This window comes from Schistocerca nitens, chromosome 8 (assembly GCF_023898315.1).
Source record: "Schistocerca nitens isolate TAMUIC-IGC-003100 chromosome 8, iqSchNite1.1, whole genome shotgun sequence".
NCBI lineage: Eukaryota > Metazoa > Arthropoda > Insecta > Orthoptera > Acrididae > Schistocerca > Schistocerca nitens.
The window spans coordinates 145,448,819-145,471,542 of NC_064621.1; positions in this window are offsets into that span (position 1 = coordinate 145,448,819).

The following is a 22,724-nucleotide window of genomic DNA, read 5'->3' on the forward strand; positions in this document are numbered from 1 at the left end:
CATAAGTAGCTTTTTATCACTATGGTTCAAATAAAGAAACAATTATATTCCCACATTAATAAAGTGAGAACATCATAGTTTTCTTTCCTATGGTATAGTTATTGCTCCTCTGAGACTAGCGGAACTTTGGCAGTCTAAATGTAAATGTTTAAGTAGTTGTTGTTGCCAGACAATGGCCCCTTTCTGACTGGTGCCAGGCAACTCACACTGCTTCATCGAATAACTCGCCTAGATGGTGGATTGGAGGTGTGGGCAGTACGTGTCTGGCAGCTATGGTGAGATGGACGAAACAGCTGATCACTAGTTGTCTGGTGGGACGATGGCCATCATGTCAGGAAACGTCCATTCTGCCACAGAAGTTCAGTTGCAGTATCAGTCATGATGCAACTGGTGTGATGAACTTGATAGTTTTCGTGTCATATCCATGTTCCACTTTACTCTTCCAATTTCACGCTACTTAATTTCTGAATAAGCACTGTTTCTTTCACGTTCGATGACAACAATGTGAAAAAATGAAGACAAATATAAAGCAAAAGAGCAAGGTTTCATCTTTACATAGGTGCTTATCTTCACAATGGAGGCAACCATAACTGGAAAGTGTGCGAAATAAATATAACCAATTTTTTTTAATCGTTCACTCAGTGGATTTTGGTTAAGGACACCATCTTCTAGCTTCTTGCACACGCTGGTAATCCTTTAAGTCTAAGGGAATCGTGACAAACATGCAAAGAATTAATTTTAATTTTGATAGATCTTCAAGGAGACGTAACGGTGGTCCTAATTAGATAACTTCATGGCATTTCGAGAAATACAGCTAAGTTTAATAACCGTACATTTGTCGTGAAATCTAATTAATTTACATCCGCTTCTGTGCAGTTATATAACAGAATCAGTACACAGATCAACATGAAAAGTATTCAGAAATGCCCACTTTTGTTCAAATGGCACAGATCACACAAAAAAATAAATCTGTAACAAAGATACTCTTTCACACTTGTATTAATATCTGCACATAAGGGCTGCACATCCACTCAAGTTCACAGCGTTATTGCATTTCAGTAGCATTATTCAGTGACAGCACTTGGAACAAACCTGGATAAATTTCCCATTGGTTCAGTGTCAAAATCAGGCACGTTCCAACTACTGAACAATTAGCTTGAATGCAATTCATAACTGACCAGGCAAAATTTGATCTGGCAGTTAATAACGTGTAATGATGGTATCATGAAGTCATGATAACAGGCAATTACAATGGGTTAGTCACTGACTGCAGCGCGAAATAACGAACTGTGGTAGAAAAGTTGTGAATAAAATTAGTGAAACCTTCATACTAACTGTCTCTACGTGAGTGATTCTGGCTAAAACAGTTATAATGTGGCCGTACCTGCTACAGAGTTGCTGTCACCTCTGTTGAGGAGACTGGAGCTGTCAACGCACGTTCGCATTAAATATTGAAAAACCACGCCCATTTCAATGGTATAGTTACAACCTTGCTGGCTTCTTCGTCTTGCGCAGACCAATGTGTCCAACCATGAGACCCACTGAAGCGTCCTTTTAAGCAGCCCAAACCATCATTAACGTGTCTGTTCTCCACAACAATTATTAGGTCAGTCTCTGGTTTCTAGCGAATAATTACTGCAGCCGGAGTAACAATATCTTTTCATACCTAAAAAACTACCACCCAACTGACATCGTACACAAATGTTATATTTTTTTCTTGTGATACATGCAAAAAATTTCAAGAAGTATGTGATACCCCAGATTGAAACAAGTATGGAGAGGTGTGAGTACTACCGAATAAAACATGATGGCAAAATACTAACATCAACTGAAGAATGGAACGAAACATAGACACTGACCTGACAGAAGATCAAATACGGAAGTGAAAGAATATGTGCAAAAAATGGTTCAAATGGTTCTGAGCACTACGGGACTTAACGTCTGTGGTCATCAGTCCCCTAGAACTTAGAACTACTGAAACCTAACTAACCTAAGGACATCACACACATCCATGCCCGAGGCAGGATTCGAACCTGCGACCGTAGCAGTCGCGCGGTTCCGGACTGCGCGCCTAGAACCGCTAGACCACCGCGGCCGGCTAGAATATGTGCAACTTGTAGAGCAATCAGATAGTAATTAGGCGAACATGAGATGGTAAGTGAGTCAGAGAAGGTTGTAGCCTATCCCCCATGTTATTTAGTATGTTCATAGAGCAGGAAAGTTAACTAAACTGAGGAGATAGTTGAAATATAATGAAGGTTCACGGAGAGGACGCAAAAACTGCAATTGCAGTGTCAGAAATGGAAGAGGACCTGGGAGATCACTTGAATGGAATTCGGAAGAAGTTATTACACAGATATCAATAAAAGTCAAACGAGGGTAATATAGTGTACTCGAATCGAAGTAGGTGACGCTTTGGGAATTAATTAGGAAATGAAACACTAAAAGTAGTTAACGATTTTTGGTGTTTGAGAAACAAAATAATTAACGACGCCAGGAATAAATAGAGCGGAAATAGGAAGAAAAGTAGTCTGAAACAAAGAAAATGTCAACATGTAATATACATTCAAGTGTTAGAAAACATTTTCTGAAAATGTTTGTCTGGAGGGTTGCCTTGTATGGAATTGAAACATAAGTCTGGAAGATTTTGAAATGTGGTGCTACAGAAGACTGATGGATGTTGGATGGATAGATCGAATAACTAGTGAAACAGTACTGAATGGATTCACAGAGAAAAGAAATGCTATGTTTCAACTTCACTAAGAGAAGGGACCAATTGATACGACACATCTCGAGGCATCAAGGGATAGTCGGTTTATAATAAAGTTCGGCGGTAAAAATTGTGGAAGGAGACCAGGGGCTGCCAACTGTAAGGACGTACAAATAGAAGTAGTTTGCAGCAGTTATATATAGATGAAGAGAGTTGCGCAAGGTAGACGAACACGGAGAGCTGCATCAAACCAGTCCTCAGAGTCAAGACCTTCACAGAAACAGCAGCAACAACAGCAACAACAACAACAACTACTACTACTACTACTACAATGAAGACAAGTGACACTGAAGCATATACAAAATCTTAAATATGGCCGACATTTTCGTCTTGTGTAAAAGTAACTAATCGTAATATTAAATACAGGGCATGGATTTTTTGTATGTGGGATTCTAGTTATTTACAGAAAACGCAGAAATTACATCAAATGTTACTATCACATGGGCTTCATGTCGTGAAATATTCGCTATTTGTTATATAAAGCTTAGTACAAAAATTCAGTAGACACTGAGGTGACAGAAGTCATGCGATAGCTATACGTATATTTACAGATGGCAGTAGTATCGCGTACACAAGGTATAAAAGGGCAGTGCATTGACGGAGCTGTCATTTGTTCTCAGGTGATCCATTTGAAAAGGTTACCGACGTGATTATGGACACACAACGGAAATTAACAGACTTTGAACGTGGAATGGTGTTGGAGCTAGAGGCATAGGACGTTCCATTTCGGAAATCGTTAGGAAATTCAATACTCCGAGATCCACAATGTCTAGAGTGTTCCGAGAACACAAAATTTAAGGCATTACCGCTAACTTGTAATAGACAATGCAGTGGCCGACGGCCTTCACTTAACGAGTGAGAGCAGCGGCGTTTGCGTAGTCATATATTGACGACATAATGCTTGTTCGTTGTTACGCTTAAGGCTGTTTGGAGCCATGAAGGGCACTCCAATGTAGGAAATCAGAGACACAATGCAGAGAGCAGGTGAAAGTGGTAGGGCTTAGGTTACCGCAGATAAATAGCAATACTACAGCCATGCAAACTGTATACGCTCTGTGCAGCTGCCCCAGTGGAGAAGTTTCACTTCAGAGAATTAACTAGTAACTCCATCCACCATCTAGACGCCGTCGTAAGGCATCACTATAGAAGATGGCCACGAAAATGCAAGTCTTAGAAGAGGCAGCAAGCTTGATACTTGCTCCTGTGGACTGCAACATCAGTGCCGGCCGGAATGGCCGAGCGGTTATAGGCGCTACAGTCTGGAGCCGCGCGACCGCTACGGTCGCAGGTTCGAATCCTGCCTCGGGCGTGGATGTGTGTGACGTCCTTAGGTTGGTTAGATTTAAGTAGTTCTAAGTTCTAGCGGACTGACGACCTCAGAAGTTAAGTCCCATAGTGCTGAGAGCCATTTTTTTGCAACATCAGTCGGTTTACACCGGTTAGAGTGCTACTACAGCAGTCCCCACCCACAGAAGGGCTGAAGGTGGGGCCACGTGACGTAAAACACCTTTTTTGCTAGCCATAATGGGAGTGACAGTCACGTTTAACTTTCAACTGAACGCTGTTGATACCAAACATTGTTAATGTAGAAACCAGAAGCATCCCTATCCACCTAGTAGGAGTAGGAGAGGAATCTAAATGTGGTTGGCCAGAGGCCCCCTGTAGGTGCAGAACAACTCGCCAGCCTGGCCGAAGATTGTCAAATGCTGGTGGACTGAGGGGTCGGCTATAGGAAGGGAGAAATGGTGCGCCGCCACTATTCTTTAAATACCAATGTTTTTGTATTCATAGGGAGTTCTCAGACAGGTGGGGTACCGACTCCGTATCTCTCGGTAACCTCCGACGAGTCTGATTTCCTCACTTGGAGTGCTGCTCTCAATTTTATACTCAACGCGCTGCTGGTGTTCGCTACTTCTGTCAGCACCTTCCCCAGTGGCTTCTGACAATGACTTCTGTTGTGCAACCGATTGCCTCTTTCGCTTTTCCTAAAGTTTAGAATTAGTCTTCACTGTAATAGTCTGGTCACAAATAAATAGTGTTAACGAGACCCCTGAATTCCATGAGTCTCGTGCTGCAAGCATCCTGTCGAATTCCAGACTCTGCAACTCTTCTTGGTTCCCTCTGAAAGTGTTTAACATCATCCTTCACAGTGAATTTGTCTTTCTGCATTTTCTCCTCACCGCTCGGAAAATGCAGACTGACCGTAAACCCCATGTCTTTCCTTATTCTTTGTCAGGATACGACAGCGTAGAGTTGTCACTACTAACAAATAAGCAACACTGCGTGAAATAATCGCAGAAATCGATATGGGATGTACGGTGAACGTATCCGTTATGAGAGTGCGGCGAAATTTAGTGTTAATGGGCTATGACAGGAGTGGTGAGTCTTCGCTAATAAAACGACTTCGCCTGCAGCGTCTCTCCTGGGCTTCTTCCCATATCGTTTGGACCCCAGACGACTGCCAAACCATGGTCTGGTCAGACGAGTCCTGATATCAGTTGGTAAGCGCTGATAGTAGCGCAGATGCCCGTGCGGTTCTAGGCACTTCAGTCTGGAACCGTGTGACCGCTACGGTCGCAGATTCGAATCCTGCCTCGGTCATGGATGTGTGTGATGTCCTTAGGTTAGTTAGGTTTAAGTAGTTCTAAGTTCTAGGGGACTGATGACCACAGATGTTAAGTCCCATAGTGCTCAGAGCAATTTGAACCATTTTTAGTAGCGCAGAAAGTCATGGGCCAAAGGTGTCAACAAGGCAATGTACAAGCTAGTGGTGGCTCCATACCGTTGTGGGCTGTGTTTACATGTAAAGGACTGCATCCTCTGGTCCAACTAAGCCGACCATTGACTGTAAATTCTTACGTTCGCCTACATGGAGAGTGCGACCGCTACGGTCGCAGATTCGAATCCGGCCTCGGGCATCGGTGTGTGTGATGTCCTTAGGTTATTTAGGTTTAAGTAGTTCTATGTTCTAGGGGACTGATGACCTCAGATGTTAAGTCCCATAGTGCTCAGAGCCATTTGAACCTACATGGAGACCATTTTCAGCCATTCATGTACTTCATGTTCCCAGACAATGATGGAATTTTTTTGGATGGCAATGCGCCACGGCACCGTGCTATACTTGTTTTCGATTGGTTTGAAAAACATTCTGGACAGTTCGAACAAATGTGGTGGCCACCCAGATCGCCCGACAGGAATCCCGTCGAGCATTTATGGGGCACAATCAAAAGGTCAGTTCATCCACAAAATCGTGCACGGACAAAACTTTCGCAATTACGGACGGTTATGGAGGCAGCATGGCTCAGTCTCTCCGCAGGGGACTACCAACGTGTTTTGGAGTCCATGCCACATCGATCTGCTGCACTGCGCCGGGAAAAAGAGGTCCGACACGATATTGTATTGCATGACTTTTGTCACCTCAGTGTGTGACTGACCCCTCGCGATTACACGTTTATTGCCAAACTGCCACTTTTCAGTAACAAATCTCGTGTAACCGAACCACTTGCATATAATAGGTATTGAAATACTGATACGCTATGGCTGTTTGACCTTGCATACTCCTTATCTCGTCTATTAATTTCGTACGTAATTGCCACGTGAAACAGAAAGTTTTATAATAACATATGTGAAATATAGTTCTGCATACTGGTATCACTTTAAGCGAGAACTGTAATTTCAACGCCAATATTTTGTGTCACCAGTGTATGCGACAATGCTCGAGATTTACGAAGTGATGAATATTTTTCCAGAAATGACTTTTAAGCCTATATGTGAAAACTGATAACGAAAAGACTTATTACTATATGGTGAAATGCAAACAACTTCCAACAACAATGTTTCATTATATTTTATAAACAGTTTTCTACAAAGAAAAATCATATAAAAAAAGATAATACCACTAAAAGAATGAGTTGGAATAGTACTATCTGTGAATTGTTTTCCTTCCATTGTTCCATGATATATGAAGCGACTGAGATCAAAGATGAAGCTGAGGTCTTTTAAATATTGTAAGTAATAATCGTGCTGTTTGAGGTACAAGCAATCTAGAATATAACGTGCAATTTACTAAACGGAATTCTAGTGCACGGACTTTTATTTGTAACTAGATAACCTACTATGAATGTTTTAAGTTTCATGTCTGCAGCAAACATGAAAGCGGCCATCAGCGCTTGGTACGGCGATACTGAAGTATTGATTCTGACATTTAATCTTGCATGAAGAGAAAGGTTGATGTTAGTGATTTTCTACGAAAAATTACGTTGGTAAGAATACCCAGTCCAGACTGTGTTTTGTCTACCGCCATTGCCTGAGCGGATGGAGCGGCAATTTCAAACTGCAGAAATAATCAGACCTTAATTCTTTCGATGGATATTACAACATTTGAAGTCGGATCTCAATAGCCCGCAGGTATTTATTATTTTTCTATTCTGACAGTGAAAACAACATTCAGTAGAACAATCTTACACCTTACGTAAACGAAATAATTTTTGTGGCTGGTGCATAAAATTCAACTTCCTCACAGTAATTTATCAGTCAGTTAAAAATAACATATTTATAACGCCATTGTTGTAATGGGAAGAGGTTGTGGTGTGATACATTAATTATTTGGTGCATACATTTTAAAGTCACATACTGAGTTAATGATACAGCATTTCAATACTTATTTGTAATGATAAGGTATGACAAAATAATTCATTATAACAGGGCTCAGCAGCACATAAAAAGAATTATCAGACATTATTTATTTCTTTTAAGTCATACTTTTATTCTGGCTGCTAAATTTTCATACGTTTCACAATAACACGTACAACCACAACTTTGAACAAACAGAACAAAACCCGTCACAGAACGTTACTAATAGCAGTTATGATAACTTTCAACCGCGAATAACGTAAACTTTTCTTAGAAGGCCGTCGACTATTTATTCCCCAAAATTTGAGGTGGTTAGTGCATTCAGTCGTATATCTAACACACATTCATAAATAAACTTCACTGTATTTTAGCACTACCTACCTTCGTTATCGCTTTTGACAACTTGATTCGATCCACCAGAGTAGCAGTTAGCAGTTGTTCTGTCCCAAAACCTGACGAGAGCTGCTTTTAACTAACCTTAGGAGAAACCCTCTGGAATATATACTGAACTATGAAAATGTGGTCGCCAAGCTCGGAAGAAGCAATTTTTTTATTGGTTCTGAAATTTACTCAGTACCTTTGAAGCAGAATTTACTTAAACAACGTAATTATACTTTAAACTGAAAATTATTTATATGAACTCGATAAAATCAACATCAGAGAACGGAAAAAGGCGACCAATGCAGTAGTTTTTACACTCAGTTTTGACTGAAATAGTTTGTGTTATCTATATGACTGTGAGACGCTCATATTGCACACATGCGATGTATGAAATCGTCATTTTAACAAAAAAAGGAGTAATTAAAACAACTGACGTACGCAACAGGATCATGAAATATCTTTAGGAAAAATGAAATTTGCAACTTCCGAGTACCTTACATAATTTGCCTGGAATTTCTTGCATCTATGATCACTTGGTGCGTCAAGGTCATCCAAACAAGATACCCAAAGTGGTTCCCCAGCTTACGTGACTGAATTTTTAAAAATGATTAACGAAATATGAGTACAATTCCTTCGGAGTGTTACTGTCATTTAAAATTTTATACTCGTAGTTTCATTTATATGCATATATCTAATTTATACCTATACTTAAACATTCATTATATAAATTCTAAAGATAGTAAAGTCTTCTAACACGTCCATATCGACATATAGCTTCATAATTTTTTAAAAATTTATAGTTTATTATGTTCAGTGTAATTGATCCATTACAAATCAAAAACAAATACTGTGCCATAAAGTCACAACACATAGACGCGAGAGATGACGTTGATGTGAAACCAATATTTAAAGAGTTTACTGAACTTATTCGTTGGAATGAGTTAGAGAGACCAGAATGTACAGTGCTAAAAACGCTAGATGGTAATAATGTACCGATGTCGTGGAGCGAATCCAAGCGGTCGTCGGCCTCCACAGAATGCAGCGACCTGGTCTCCCGTCGTGGCCCATCCGCAGTGAAAGCTACCAGTCATGCATCAGGCCTTTATTGCCTAAGACGTAGGGAGTAACAAACACAAGAACAATTAAGAAAATAAAAGGCCTTCAGGATGCTGGTACCCATTTCTTTAAGGAATTAATTCATTTACATTGAGTCCCAACAAGAAACAGATTACGTAACTATGTTCCTGTTCTATGAGCACGTGCCGGCTTGCGTGGTGCGAAGAAGAGTCGTTATTGTAGCATACTTTCACACATGTAGTATCTTCCGTTTCTTGGTTACATTACATTTGTTAGGAGATAAACATCCTCTGAAGGGTGTCTTTTTGTAGGAAGAATCGTAAAGAACCACTTTTCTATGCAAATGTGTTCTCTTTTATAGCTTTCGTACAAGGAAGAAGAAGAATTTCACACAATGTCTAGTTGTTCAATAAAATTTAATAAGAATTGTATTCTGTGACATCCTAGTGGAAACTTATCGATGGTCAGAGATGTTGAAACAGCCTGTCGCTAAAACAAAGGAAATTATAATAACATTTATCTTGTCTTTTTATAAAATGCGCCTTCACACACCGTTACTTGGTCTTTCTTCGGTGGTCTATCGTCACAAACAGACATGCTATTTAACTTGTGTTTAAAATTCATCGTTTGCTGGCTTAAACCCATTAAGTGTATCGTCTATTTGGAACTATTGTAATTATTTTAAATCTACCTATTCCTAGTGCGGATAAATACATTACTTTTGTTATTGTGGAAAATGTTACGGCTTGGAACCAGCGAAGTCGACCGATCGTTGTGAAGTGACGTAATCACCGAATGCGTATTGCGTTCAGTCATTAGTTTACTTTTGCTAACAGCAATCAGTAGCCCTCAGATGAAAGGCTGATCATTGTAATGTATCTTCCGTTCATTTCATGCAAGTATATAACGAATGATTCGGTGATTCGTCTCCGAACAACGATGCTGCCAATCTTTGCCTATGTCAGACACCAGCCCCAGTTTCAATAACTAGATGGTTCACCGTCTTAAAATGATGTGTTATCCTCCGTGAAGTTACAAAAGTCAAGAAAAATAAAATAATAATCGGGAAAACGTCATTTTTTTGGGACCAAGAAGAATATTTGTATGTGTTTTACATGTCTGTTTTTATTTGTTTCATGTATTTCAACCAACAATTATTGGGAGGACTTTCTCTGCAAACCAAAGGAGAATGTCTACCAAAAATGGCTCTGAGCACTATGGGACTTAACATCTGCGGTCATCAGTCCCCTAGAACTTAGAACTACTTAAACCAAACTAACCTAAGGACATCACACACATCCAAGCCCAATGCAGGATTCTAACCTGCGACCGTAGCAGTCGCGCGGAATGTCTCCCAGTTGTACAATCTTGTAGAATACGGGATTATGCTTCTGGAGGTAAACACTGTAAGGAAAAGGTAAGAGATACCATCGCTGCTTATCCGCTTTACATGTTCGACAACTTTCTCAAATATTTGATCAGAAAACTCATGACTCATTTTGTATTTTGAATGGTATTTGTATTTTGTTAGTTGTAAAATAACTCAGAACTTTGTTAAAAGAAGTTGTCAATATGGCCACCTGTATTCTGCACGCCAGCAAAATGGAATTTTAGTCGTTTTAATGTTTTTTTTCATGAGCGTCCGTCTTGACTGCCTGTTTTACGTAGCAATTACTTAGTTATTCTGTGTGTTAAATGAGACGTTGTCAATGGCGCTTAAATATTACAATATTCTGGGAAGTGGATTATGACTAAAATCGAAAAACCGACAATGATGGGGACGGATCACGAAACGGAAAACCAAGTCCTTGTTGATGGCAGCGATATCACTGGCCCGGCAATGGAAAAGGTCGATTCGACTGCAAATGTTTTACAACCTGAAACTGCTAATGTCAGTGAACTTTTTGAAGAGACAGTTGTACAACAGCAAGTTAGTGCGGAAGTCACGACGAAGAGACAACCTTTCAAATCGTGAAAGACGTACGTTTATTTGAGTGCATCTTTCATTACAATTTATGCTATCGACTATAAATGGTCTTTTATCGTTTTATATGCTATCTTTATTATACTCTACTCGGTCCAATGCCTATAGAAATTGATCCATTGGGTAAGTGTTTTATTTAACCCTAATTTCCACGGCATGATCAGCAGCCTCTATTTCATGAACACTCCCTGTCTTGCATGAAATTAACTGTTAGTCTGACCGTGGCCTAAGGCGCATTTTCTGCTGTCTCCGAGCTTGGAAACGGAGGACTGAACCGTCTGGAACGCATAGGGCAATAGCAGCGGAGGAGGTTGGCGGAGGACCCCAGCCTCTCTCTCTTGACGTACTTGACTTGGAGCTCGTAAGTGGAATGACCTGTCTCGTCGAATCCGTGGGCTAGTGTTTTCATTGGTTGCTGGAACTCCGCGATAGAAGCTACGAGTTCTTTCTAGAAAATCTGTCGGTTAGGACAGGCGTCTTTTGACGCGCCGAATGGACCATTGTGTTGCGCCGGAAAGCTAGGCCCTTGATTCGTTGGAATCTGCGAAAAAAGTGGCAATGTGGGAGATGCTGTAGGCCGATGGGGACACGCTATGCAGCTGCACCACGAGGTAACACTGGCGGGGAGAAATGCAACTGCGCCGGCCGCTGGTGGCCGAGCGGTTCTGGCGCTACAGTCTGGAACCGCGCGACCGCTACGGTCGCAGGTTCGAATCCTGCCTCGGGCATGGATGTGTGTGTTGTCCTTAGGTTAGTTAGGTTTAAGTAGTTCTAAGTTCTAGGGGACTTATGACCTCAGCAGTTGAGTCCCATAGTGCTCAGAGCCACTTGAACCATTTTGAAATGCAACTGCTTGCTGGCGTACTGCTGGTTAGGTCACCATCTTAGTCACAATTATTTCTACCAACATTTTTCAGAATGGTTGAAATCTTTTCCAATGTATCATAAGCTAAATTCCTTATATGTCCTATTTTAAGCTGACCAATATGTTTGTTCTCTTGCTTCAATAATGGAAACTCTGACATATACATTTTTCTTTCGCTCTGGTCTTGTTCCGTGAAAATCGGTAAACGGAATTAGAAGTTCATCAGCCCCACGAATCTCTGTGAAGTAGTAATAGCATTTTTCTCTCTTGTTCCTTGTCCTCAGCAACGCTCATCTTTGTTGCAGCACGTTGGATCGCGCACAAACTTATAAAATCCTTTCCCTTATTCCCAAAGGGGCACCCCTCCATGCTTATCGTTTGCTAACTTATTGTCAAGTCTTCATTTCATAAGGGACACTAGCCTTTAAGAATATTGCTTATTACGCAATTAAAATTTCCTTCGTGTAAAAGTAACTCCTAATAAATTCATACTGTGTCGGTTCAATCTTTTACTTTGAGCTCCCCGAGTTATTTTCAGATGCACTATACAATAGAGTTAGACTTCATGAGGGATGGCTAAACATTGTTTCATGAGCCCATACTGTACTGCTTGTTACCGTTGCGCTAGATTTTCAGGGCAAAAATCCCTCCTACTCTAATTAACCGCATTGTAGCCATTGCACGAATGGGATAAGACACATCAGTGGATGTTTTAAAAGAACAATAGTAATTTGTGATTAAGGGATTACTGTCACATTTTTGCCTATTTTCGAAAAGCAATAGAGATTAAGATCATTAGTTAGCATCAGATAACTCCATGCTACGAAACAATAAAATCACAACCTGCACCTCATATGAACTGTGTCAGATAGTGAAAAAAATTATGTATGTATGTAACTAACATTTTTCCTTAGCATTCACCAGGAAGTTCTGGCTTGCCTTTGTTTAAAAAAAGGAAGAAAAGAAAAACGAGTGTTGCTGTGTATATGTCGTTGTTTGTGGTTGTTTTATTTGGCTACCGATTTGATTCACATATCGTTTTGTTGTTTGTAGCTTATGATAATTTCTGAAAGAGATTAGGTGACAACGACATTACCTGTCTGAGGCAATTACGATTCTCTAGTTTTTTCTGAGCTAATTTCACGATGAATGTGCCAATGCCATCGTAAGCAAGGAGCACTGGTTGTTTTGGCTCTGCTGAGGAGGAGAATTTGCAGGAAGCTGTAACTGTTGAAAGTTCAAAGAATGCAGCAGGCTAGGTCGCTAGCTAACAGACCGCGTTACCGGTCGGTAGCGGTGAGGAGGTCCCTACCAATGGAAAGCATGGACTTAACAGGGGATGTTGGGGCTGAGTGCCTGGAAAGTGGCGCGCAGGTCACACACATCCCGTTGTATGGGATGAACTTCTCCGAAATGGCAGCAGCACAGAATGAGGCGAGCTCGGACACACCGCTACATTTATCTCCAGTCTTTGACTTTACTAGCTTATAAGCTATCCAATGGGAAATAAAAATTCAAGGTGGAAATTCATCAAAGCAAATAAAAGAGCTAGGTGAGACAACTACAAAAGCATAGATGACCAGGAATAGAACATGTGACGTGAGAAAAGTTTTTGGCGAGCCATCACGGAATTTGCTTCGCGTCAACAAAATGGCTCTAAGCACTATAGGACCTAACATCTGAGGTCATCAGTCCCATAGACGTAGAACTACTTAAACCTAACTAACCTAAGGACATCACACTCATCCATGCCCGAGGCAGGATTCGAACCTGCGACCGTAGCAGCAGCGCGGTTCCGGGCTGAAGCGCCTAGAAACGCTCGGCCACACCGGCCGGCCTCGCTTCAACATATTAACTTAGCGGTTGGTAAATATTAAATACGGATAAATGGTTTTAAATGTATGTATGTTCTGTAACTGGTCTCTATGTGTGCAAATGTTGTAGAAAAGCGAGCTTTCGACCATGGTTGACGGAAACAGCAAGTTGCGGCGAAGAGTCCCCTCGCGCCGGCAGAAGCAGACGTCAGCTGTCCCAGCCAGAGATACACTCCTGGAAATTGAAATAAGAACACCGTGAATTCATTGTCCCAGGAAGGGGAAACTTTATTGACACATTCCTGGGGTCAGATACATCACATGATCACACTGACACAACCACAGGCACATAGACACAGGCAACAGAGCATGCACAATGTCGGCACTAGTACAGTGTATATCCACCTCTCGCAGCAATGCAGGCTGCTATTCTCCCATGGAGACGATCGTAGAGATGCTGGATGTAGTCCTGTGGAACGGCTTGCCATGCCATTTCCACCTGGCGCCTCAGTTGGACCAGCGTTCGTGCTGGACGTGCAGACCGCGTGAGACGACGCTTCATCCAGTCCCAAACATGCTCAATGGGGGACAGATCCGGAGATCTTGCTGGCCAGGGTAGTTGACTTACACCTTCTAGAGCACGTTGGGTGGCACGGGATACATGCGGACGTGCATTGTCCTGTTGGAACAGCAAGTTCCCTTGCCGGTCTAGGAATGGTAGAACGATGGGTTCGATGACGGTTTGGATGTACCGTGCACTATTCAGTGTCCCCTCGACGATCACCAGTGGTGTACGGCCAGTGTAGGAGATCGCTCCCCACACCATGATGCCGGGTGTTGGCCCTGTGTGCCTCGGTCGTATGCAGTCCTGATTGTGGCGCTCACCTGCACGGCGCCAAACACGCATACGACCATCATTGGCACCAAGGCAGAAGCGACTCTCATCGCTGAAGACGACACGTCTCCATTCGTCCCTCCATTCACGCCCGTCGCGACACCAGTGGAGGCGGGCTGCACGATGTTGGGGCGTGAGCGGAAGACGGCCTAACGGTGTGCGGGACCGTAGCCCAGCTTCATGGAGACGGTTGCGAATGGTCCTCGCTGATACCCCAGGAGCAACAGTGTCCCTAATTTGCTGGGAAGTGGCGGTGCGGTCCCCTACGGCACTGCGTAGGATCCTACGGTCTTGGCGTGCATCCGTGCGTCGCTGCGGTCCGGTCCCAGGTCGACGGGCACGTGCACCTTCCGCCGACCACTGGCGACAACATCGATGTGGAGACCTCACGCCCCACGTGTTGAGCAATTCGGCGGTACGTCCACCCGGCCTCCCGCATGCCCACTATACGCCCTCGCTCAAAGTCCGTCAACTGCACATACGGTTCACGTCCACGCTGTCGCGGCATGCTACCAGTGTTAAAGACTGCGATGGAGCTCCGTATGCCACGGCAAACTGGCTGACACTGACGGCGGCGGTGCACAAATGCTGCGCAGCTAGCGCCATTCGACGGCCAACACCGCGGTTCCTGGTGTGTCCGCTGTGCCGTGCGTGTGATCATTGCTTGTACAGCCCTCTCGCAGTGTCCGGAGCAAGTATGGTGGGTCTGACACACCGGTGTCAATGTGTTCTTTTTTCCATTTCCAGGAGTGTATCATCACATCGAACTGGCCGCTATTCAACGGCACAAAAGCTGCCGAAGAACTTACATTTTAATGTTAAAGCAATGAAATTGTTAAGTGATGGTGTAAATTGGTTCCCGTATGGTTTTTGGGATTTAGAAGTTCAGTTCTGATTTAAGTCTTGCTACAGAAAGCTGCGCTAAAGCTGGTAGGTGCAAGCTCTAATTAATTATCATGACTAGCAGTCACCGGGAAAGAAAATAGATCGTGGATCTAGGTGGGAATGACGACTAATAAACTGGATGAGAATATCGTCAAGAGGGTTTATTGAACTATTTAGGTGGCATTCGGTCGTTGTTATGTAACGTTTTGTCATGAATTTTGGTATGTTGAGATCGGTGCTAATGAAAGTGAAAGCTGGTTACAAGCCGTTGAGCTGTCTTGGGAGGTTAACCGAGCGTTTACTGAGCCACTGTTTCAGCAGGTAACTAGTCTAGGTTTACCACCTTACCAATCAGACTAACATTGATTATAATCTTTTACAGTCATACAACAACCGGTAATATATCTATATAAAAGGAGAATTTAAATAAAAAGAAAGAAATCAGTTTATATTTGCAAATTTATTTTAAAGATTGTTCATTGAAATTTCAGCATATTATACGTGAGTTATAACTGAGCTGGTGCCTTATTTACGATTGTGAGACTGTGAGATTGGAATATTACGGAACACATAAAATATGGAGTCAAGATTGGGAGACTGGATACAACACTGCATTCATAAAACAACACACAAAGAACATTGAAACGCATGCAAGAGAAAGTTAATCACTACAAACAGATTCAAATTTTTACCCAAAGAATTTCCGTTCGAAGCACAATCCTGTCCGTCATGTAATTACCACACACTGGTATACTAAATTCACATTAAATCTTTGTGAAATCTTCCCAAGAAGAATAGCTGATCGCTACTTTGGTGATTACACCACATGCTCCACGTGGTCAACTTGGTTTACAGAAAGCGTATAACTCCACAATAATTTAGATAATAAAAATACATTCGATCGAAAAGCAAATTACAAAAGAAAAACCTCGAACTGGTTACTAACGTCTTACTACTAACCTGATGGGTCAAACAGTTATATAAGCACGTGGTACTGGTATCACAAAGTACACGCCACGTGGGTTGAACATAAAGAAAAGTTGGGGTATATTCAAAATCTTTTCAAGACGATACGTTATAATCACACAAGCATTTGCCTTTAAGATTGATCTTACTTAGAGTTACTGACCAACACGTGGTTCCACTTTACTCACAAAGCAACTACCGCCAAATAATCTGAACTGGACACGAGAATCACACTCCGCTGCAATTAAAGATAACCTTAGCTATTTTAAAGCTAACCCGAAATAAAATGATTAAATTCTCAGTTAAGCTGAACTTAACAAATCCATTGTCCTATGGACTTAACAGACACGCGCTTGGCCGGAGATCTTACCACTTCAGACGCTCGCTACCGCCAGACTGCTACTGCTGGACTGCCCTGCGCTACTACTGGACTCCAACTGCTTACTCTCCAACTGCCGACTACTACTGAACTACCCAGCGTGCTCCCGAGAGTCGCTCACAAAGACCAACGGAAGGCGCCAGAGGGGCAGCTTCCTATACCAACATGACAGGGGACGGACCGGACCATACTAAGAATGGAAACCTCTCTGCTTTTAGGAACCGTAGCTACCTGTTTCAACGTTGGTCCTACTGTTCTCTAGCAGACAGCCTTGTCTGCTACCCTCAAGCATGCAGCTACAAACACATTTGATCATTCATCCTCTCACACAGAAGGGAAGGGGGATGACAGTATCTTATCATACACAGTATATAAAAGAAAGCGGATGTAGGTTCCGTATGAGACTGTGTGACATGAATTACATATAAGAATTACATATAAACTGTGCTTTAAAGTGTAGTAGTGTGAGAGATCGTTCTTGTTTACATGTAAAAGTAACACGTTCCACTACTCAGTCTCCTCCCAGATAGTCAGAAACGCCACAGTAAATTTAGAAGAGGAATTTATTCCTTAAAAGACAACAAATTTGAGAAATTAAACATGAAAGGAATCCAACAGAGACCTTTCATAAGCCCAACGCTCCGGGAAAAGACTGTGCAGGGAATTTTCTGTCCATGCTAGGACATTCCCAAGCAGGCTTCTCACACCCTACTTAAACCAAAAGTGTAAAGAAAAAGGCAAAAGGTCACCAGCTACTTGCTAAAACACAATAATTTCAAACATCTTTACAATCTACCAATTTCAAAGAGAGAAAAATAAAAACACACAATCTGTGACACCTATTTAAAAGATCATGTAGACCTAAATCGGTCAGCAAGTAAAAACAATGGTTCCTGTGTCATTAATATGAAAACAATTTCTGGTTGTTACCCTTATGGAGTTCACCAGTATTTGCTCATTGCAAGAGCCAACTGATCACAGGCAAATTTATGACTGTTTATTAACAGGCAAAATTTATGAAAATAGCAAAGGTGCCACAGCAATTAAAAAAAGAACATCAAATAACATCAGTATCATAAAGTAGAACATTACAATGCACAATTCGCAAAAGCAAAAATCGACAAAAAAAACATGTTTTACTAAGTGGTTATCGCAAAAAAATTCTATATCTTATAAAACTAATAATCTGTAGGATTAACCTAACTATGTGGCACTAATTTAATCACTCTACAATATTTCAGTTAGTTAGCAAACAATGAGCACTGTGTCATTATACTGAAAGTACAATAATTGTGTGATTGTTACCCTTAAGGGGTTCCTCACAATAAATATGCCCCATGCAAAGGCTAATCGATCACAGTCCAATGAGAATGAATAGCTATCTGACTCATAAAGGAAGCAGTGCCACAGCAATGAATTTTCGAAACAAAATATCACAGATCCAATACCTAACACAAGAACAAACATTGATCAATAAAACAGTACAATAGTCAACATCTAAAACAAAACACTAATAAATAAAACACCTGCAAAATACAAGAGTCAAAGTTTCAAAACAAAACAAAAATATAGAACACCTGCAAAATACAAGAGTCAGAGTTTAATACACACCAATAAATCGAATCCCTGCAAAACACACAAGTTAAAGTTTCTGTGACAGAAACACACGTATATGCATTGAACTAAGAACTGTATAATCACTGTTCACTGATACACTCACTAGTTCCACTGTTCCGAGGCACAATATAAGGGGAGGGGGAGGGGGTTCGTCGCCGCAGCTGTCAGTAGGGATTTTTTGTCCATCTGTTGCGTGCAATCCCGCCGTCTCTGCCCTCTCATGAAGTTTCTCTTGGTGGTCTGTGTCACGTACATCTCGATTTTGTTCCATGTTTGTATTGTCAAATTCGTGCGGTATCCTCGATTGACATGCCAGGTTGATATTCTTGGGCAAGGATGACACTTCAATGGCTCTTCTTTTGTGCCACCCTTAGCGACCAGAGAACATCGAACCATGATTTACTGTCGCTTGACAGTAGGCATCCTTCAGGAAATGTCGATAGGCGTCGTTGATGTCTGCAAGTTTCTTTGGACAGTACCTGTCAAAAGGCTCCACGCCCTTTGTGTTGTTACACCGCGGCCGTCTCGTCACGGTCGCGTGCGTTGCCAGGAGATGGATTTCCGCGCGGTGGACCGCTCGCCCATCTCAGGTCATCGCCTCGAGGAAAGGGTCGCCTGGGGCGGCCGCCCATTAGCAGCAGGTACAAGGGAAAGTGTTTGCGGCGACCCTTCTTTTGTGGTTGACCGCGCTCCCGAAGTGGCCTGGCTGACAGCGTCTCCTGCTGGGAACCCCACCAGTTTACAAATAGTCTGGCTGCTCCCGCTGTCTCTTAAGAGTTTTGCCGGTTCGCTTTCACGTTCTCAACTACATTCACAGAAATTTTTTTATCATCCTTATGTGATTACACAACGTCATACATAGTACCACTTAGTATTGTCTTTCACAATTTTTAAAAACAAAGTGAAACTTAATTAATTTTTTAATAAAAATAATTAGATGAATCGACAATATAAAATAAAATTTAAATGTAAAAAATGTAAAAAAATAAAAGTGAAATGACTTTACAATGTAAAAAAAAAAATAAAAATTAAATGAACTGACAACATAATATTTAAATCCACATCACTAATGTGGTTCACTTGTGTTTTAATAAATCAAATGCCACTTATTAATTCACTAAAATGAATAGGGTTATGCCTTGCGCAAGTATAGGTTAGGAGAGCATGGGGTTCACATGTTATTTACACACACACATGCACACCTGTTGTCTATTCTACAAACTAACTACCCATAAACATGCATTACTCAAAATTCTACTTCTATCCACTACTAATTAATCCCACAAGCCACTTCAATGCTACTTCAACAAAGTGTTTACACCACTACAGAAATGTTCTAATTCGCCCTCTTCTTGACGCTCGCGGCATACGTCTTGTCACATGATAAATGGAGAACTTTCCTTAAACATACACAGTAAAAAGAACAATGGTTATTTACACGCAAAAACATTTATACCAGTTCACACACCTGAAAAGAGACTCGCAATTATACATTTATCATACTCATATATTCACACATAACACAGTAAGAAAATTTCATCTAAAATTACGTTATTACAAGAATTAAAATATTTTAATTATACAGGTTATATTACATTTTCTTACCCATTTTGCTTCGATTTCGTTCCTTCTTTACGTTACCTTTCGCCTTCAAATCAGTTATTTCACCTGTGGTGGTTATTCTGGATTCATTTCTCATGAATGGCAAAATTGTGGTGACCTCTATTCTGTAAAACAGTTTCATCTTTACATATTTGAACTTACAACAGACACAAAAGATTCGAATCCTCTTGTAGTTTAAATGACAAATGTTTTGCTTCATCCTTATTACCTTAAACCAAGCTTTCCTTCGTTCCCATAATCAAAATTATTTAATCATCCTCTACCTTCAAGAGGGAAACTTCCTCAGTACAAACCATATAAGCTGCAGTGCATCCCGCACCAGCGAAAACAGTAAGCTGTAATGCTCACAGCATCAGCAAAACACATAAACGTCGCTTTTCTAGGACAAGTATTAACGCAGAATAATTTTTCAGGCTTTGGCTCAACATCAATCAAGACTACAAAAAGGATCTATATTTCCGTTCCATTCTCCATTTGCTGAAAAAACTGCTCGTATGTGACTACCACAATAATATTTCAGGACCACGTAAATTACACAAACCACAATTCTTCTTTCACCTTGAAGGGAATCAATATACTTACGAAATCCACAGACATCACTTTACGTACTCAGCTATAAAGAACAAAAAAGACATATATCATCAATATTAACATATCATCGCATATTGAGAAGCCAATGGTTAAACAATCGTATTATCGCATCCTGTTTTCAAGATTCCAAACTTACTCATTCCTTTCTCAGAGTTCTCCTATCTTAAAATATTCATACAGCACTCATACTATAGTAAGAGATCCTCATTTATACAGACAGATATAGAATAGTAATAGATAGATAGTAGCACTGAAAGCAGAAAATCGGAAACAAGGCTACTAACAGCTGGGGACCTGGGTTTGCCAGACCCATAATATCCACAGATCGGATATTCCCCTGAGTTTTTGCAATTTCAGCAACGATCTTGCTTCTCTCAGGAGCAACTCTTTTCAATTGACACAAAAAAAAAGCATTTCACTTGGTCACAAGGAAACCTTTTATCTTTACGTTTGAATCAAACTAAATCCTAATTGCACAAGGAAAGAAAACAAATTAAAAACATCACTTCAATCAATCACATAAAAATATCTTTATCACTATATTTACCATCATATTATTCAAAATGCCTACGCCATAAATTTAAACTAATCAATTCTCTCTCCTCACCGTCCTCTCTACTTCTCACTGTCCTTTCTACTCAATGTATGGTTTTACGTTTGACACGTGGTGTAGCCCTTTTGATTTCTTCGATCGAAGAGTTTCCACTTCTATGGCGTTTTCATGGGGAATCCTCCTTATCCGATACGGGCCGCTAAAGAGATTAAAAAATTTCTTGCAGACACCTGACCGTTTGTTAGACAGCTTGTGTGATCTGATAAGAACTTTTTGTCCTACATGAAACACTGTTTTTCTCACGTATTTCTTATACGCCTTGACTCTGGCTTCTGCTGCACGTTTGATGTTGCGTAAAGCTAAGTCAACAATTGCGTTCCGGCGTAGTCTCGGCTCTGGTGGCCAAGGCACCACCTCTTTGATTTTGCTTGGGGGCTCCTTGTTTTTTAGCACAGTGATTGGCGGAAGCTTTGTTGACGTATTAGGCAACTCATTAATTATATTCTGAAACCCTTTTAGGTGTATGTCCCACGATCGGTGATCACGACTGCAGTATAACCTACATAATTTTCCTAATTCACGCATAATACGCTCACTTGGGTTCGAGCTGGGGTGAAACAGAGATATATATATAGGTTTAATTCTTCTTCTTCGAAGCATCCGCTGCCAGTATTGCGATCTAAATTGTGGTCCATTATCTGAGATAACTCTTTTCACTCTCCCAACTTCATGCAGAAACTGCTTTGCAAATGCAGTTGCCACTGCCCTTCCTGTGGCTCGCTTCAACGGAGTCAGACACACAAACTTGGAGGTTAGCTCTACCGCTACGAAAACATATGCAAAACCTGATTTAGATCGTATTAGTGGCCCAAATAGATCCACGGCCGCGAGGTCACAAAGTCTGCTAGGTATTATCGGGTGCAAAGATGCAGCATAGGTCACTGTGGCCGCCTTTGCTCGCTGACAAGGTCCGCACACTCTAAGTACATCACGAATACGCCGTAGCATGTTATTAAAATAGCATGTCTCTTTCAGTTTTTCACAACATTTCTGTGCTCCGAAGTGACCATAACTCAAGTGTATGTACCACATAATTTTGTTTACGAGTTCCTCCGGAATCACCAACACCCATCTGGAGTCGTCCGGGGCTCGTTTCTTGAATAATATTCTGTTGCGGACTAAGTAGTACTGGCGTATTCCTACATTCTCCTTGTCCTCCCACTTCTTCTTCATATCTTTCAATACTGCGTCCTTATCCTGTTCGTCCGCTATACTCCCTAAAGAGGTGGTAACAAAATTCTCGAACGCTACATTCTGTAAGTATAGGATGCTAAAATTATTTTCACCGAGTTCCCTTTCTTCTGTGTGAACCAAACCTATAGGAATGCGCGATAAAGCGTCAGCAATTACATTTTTCTGTCCAGGAATGTATTCTACAGTGAAGTTATATTCCTGTAGGTATAGTGCCCAGCGTCCTAGTCTCCCATGCGTGATTTTTGTGCTCATCAGAAATTGGAGTGCACGATGGTCAGTGTACACCTTGGTGGTCCTTCCAAATAAAAAATACCTAAATTTTGAGAATGCCCAAACTATCGCGAGTGCTTCGAGTTCCGTCACGGAATAATTTTTTTCACATCGTGAGAGTACCCTGCTCCCAAACGAGATTGTTTTCCAAGTTGTAATATCATCATT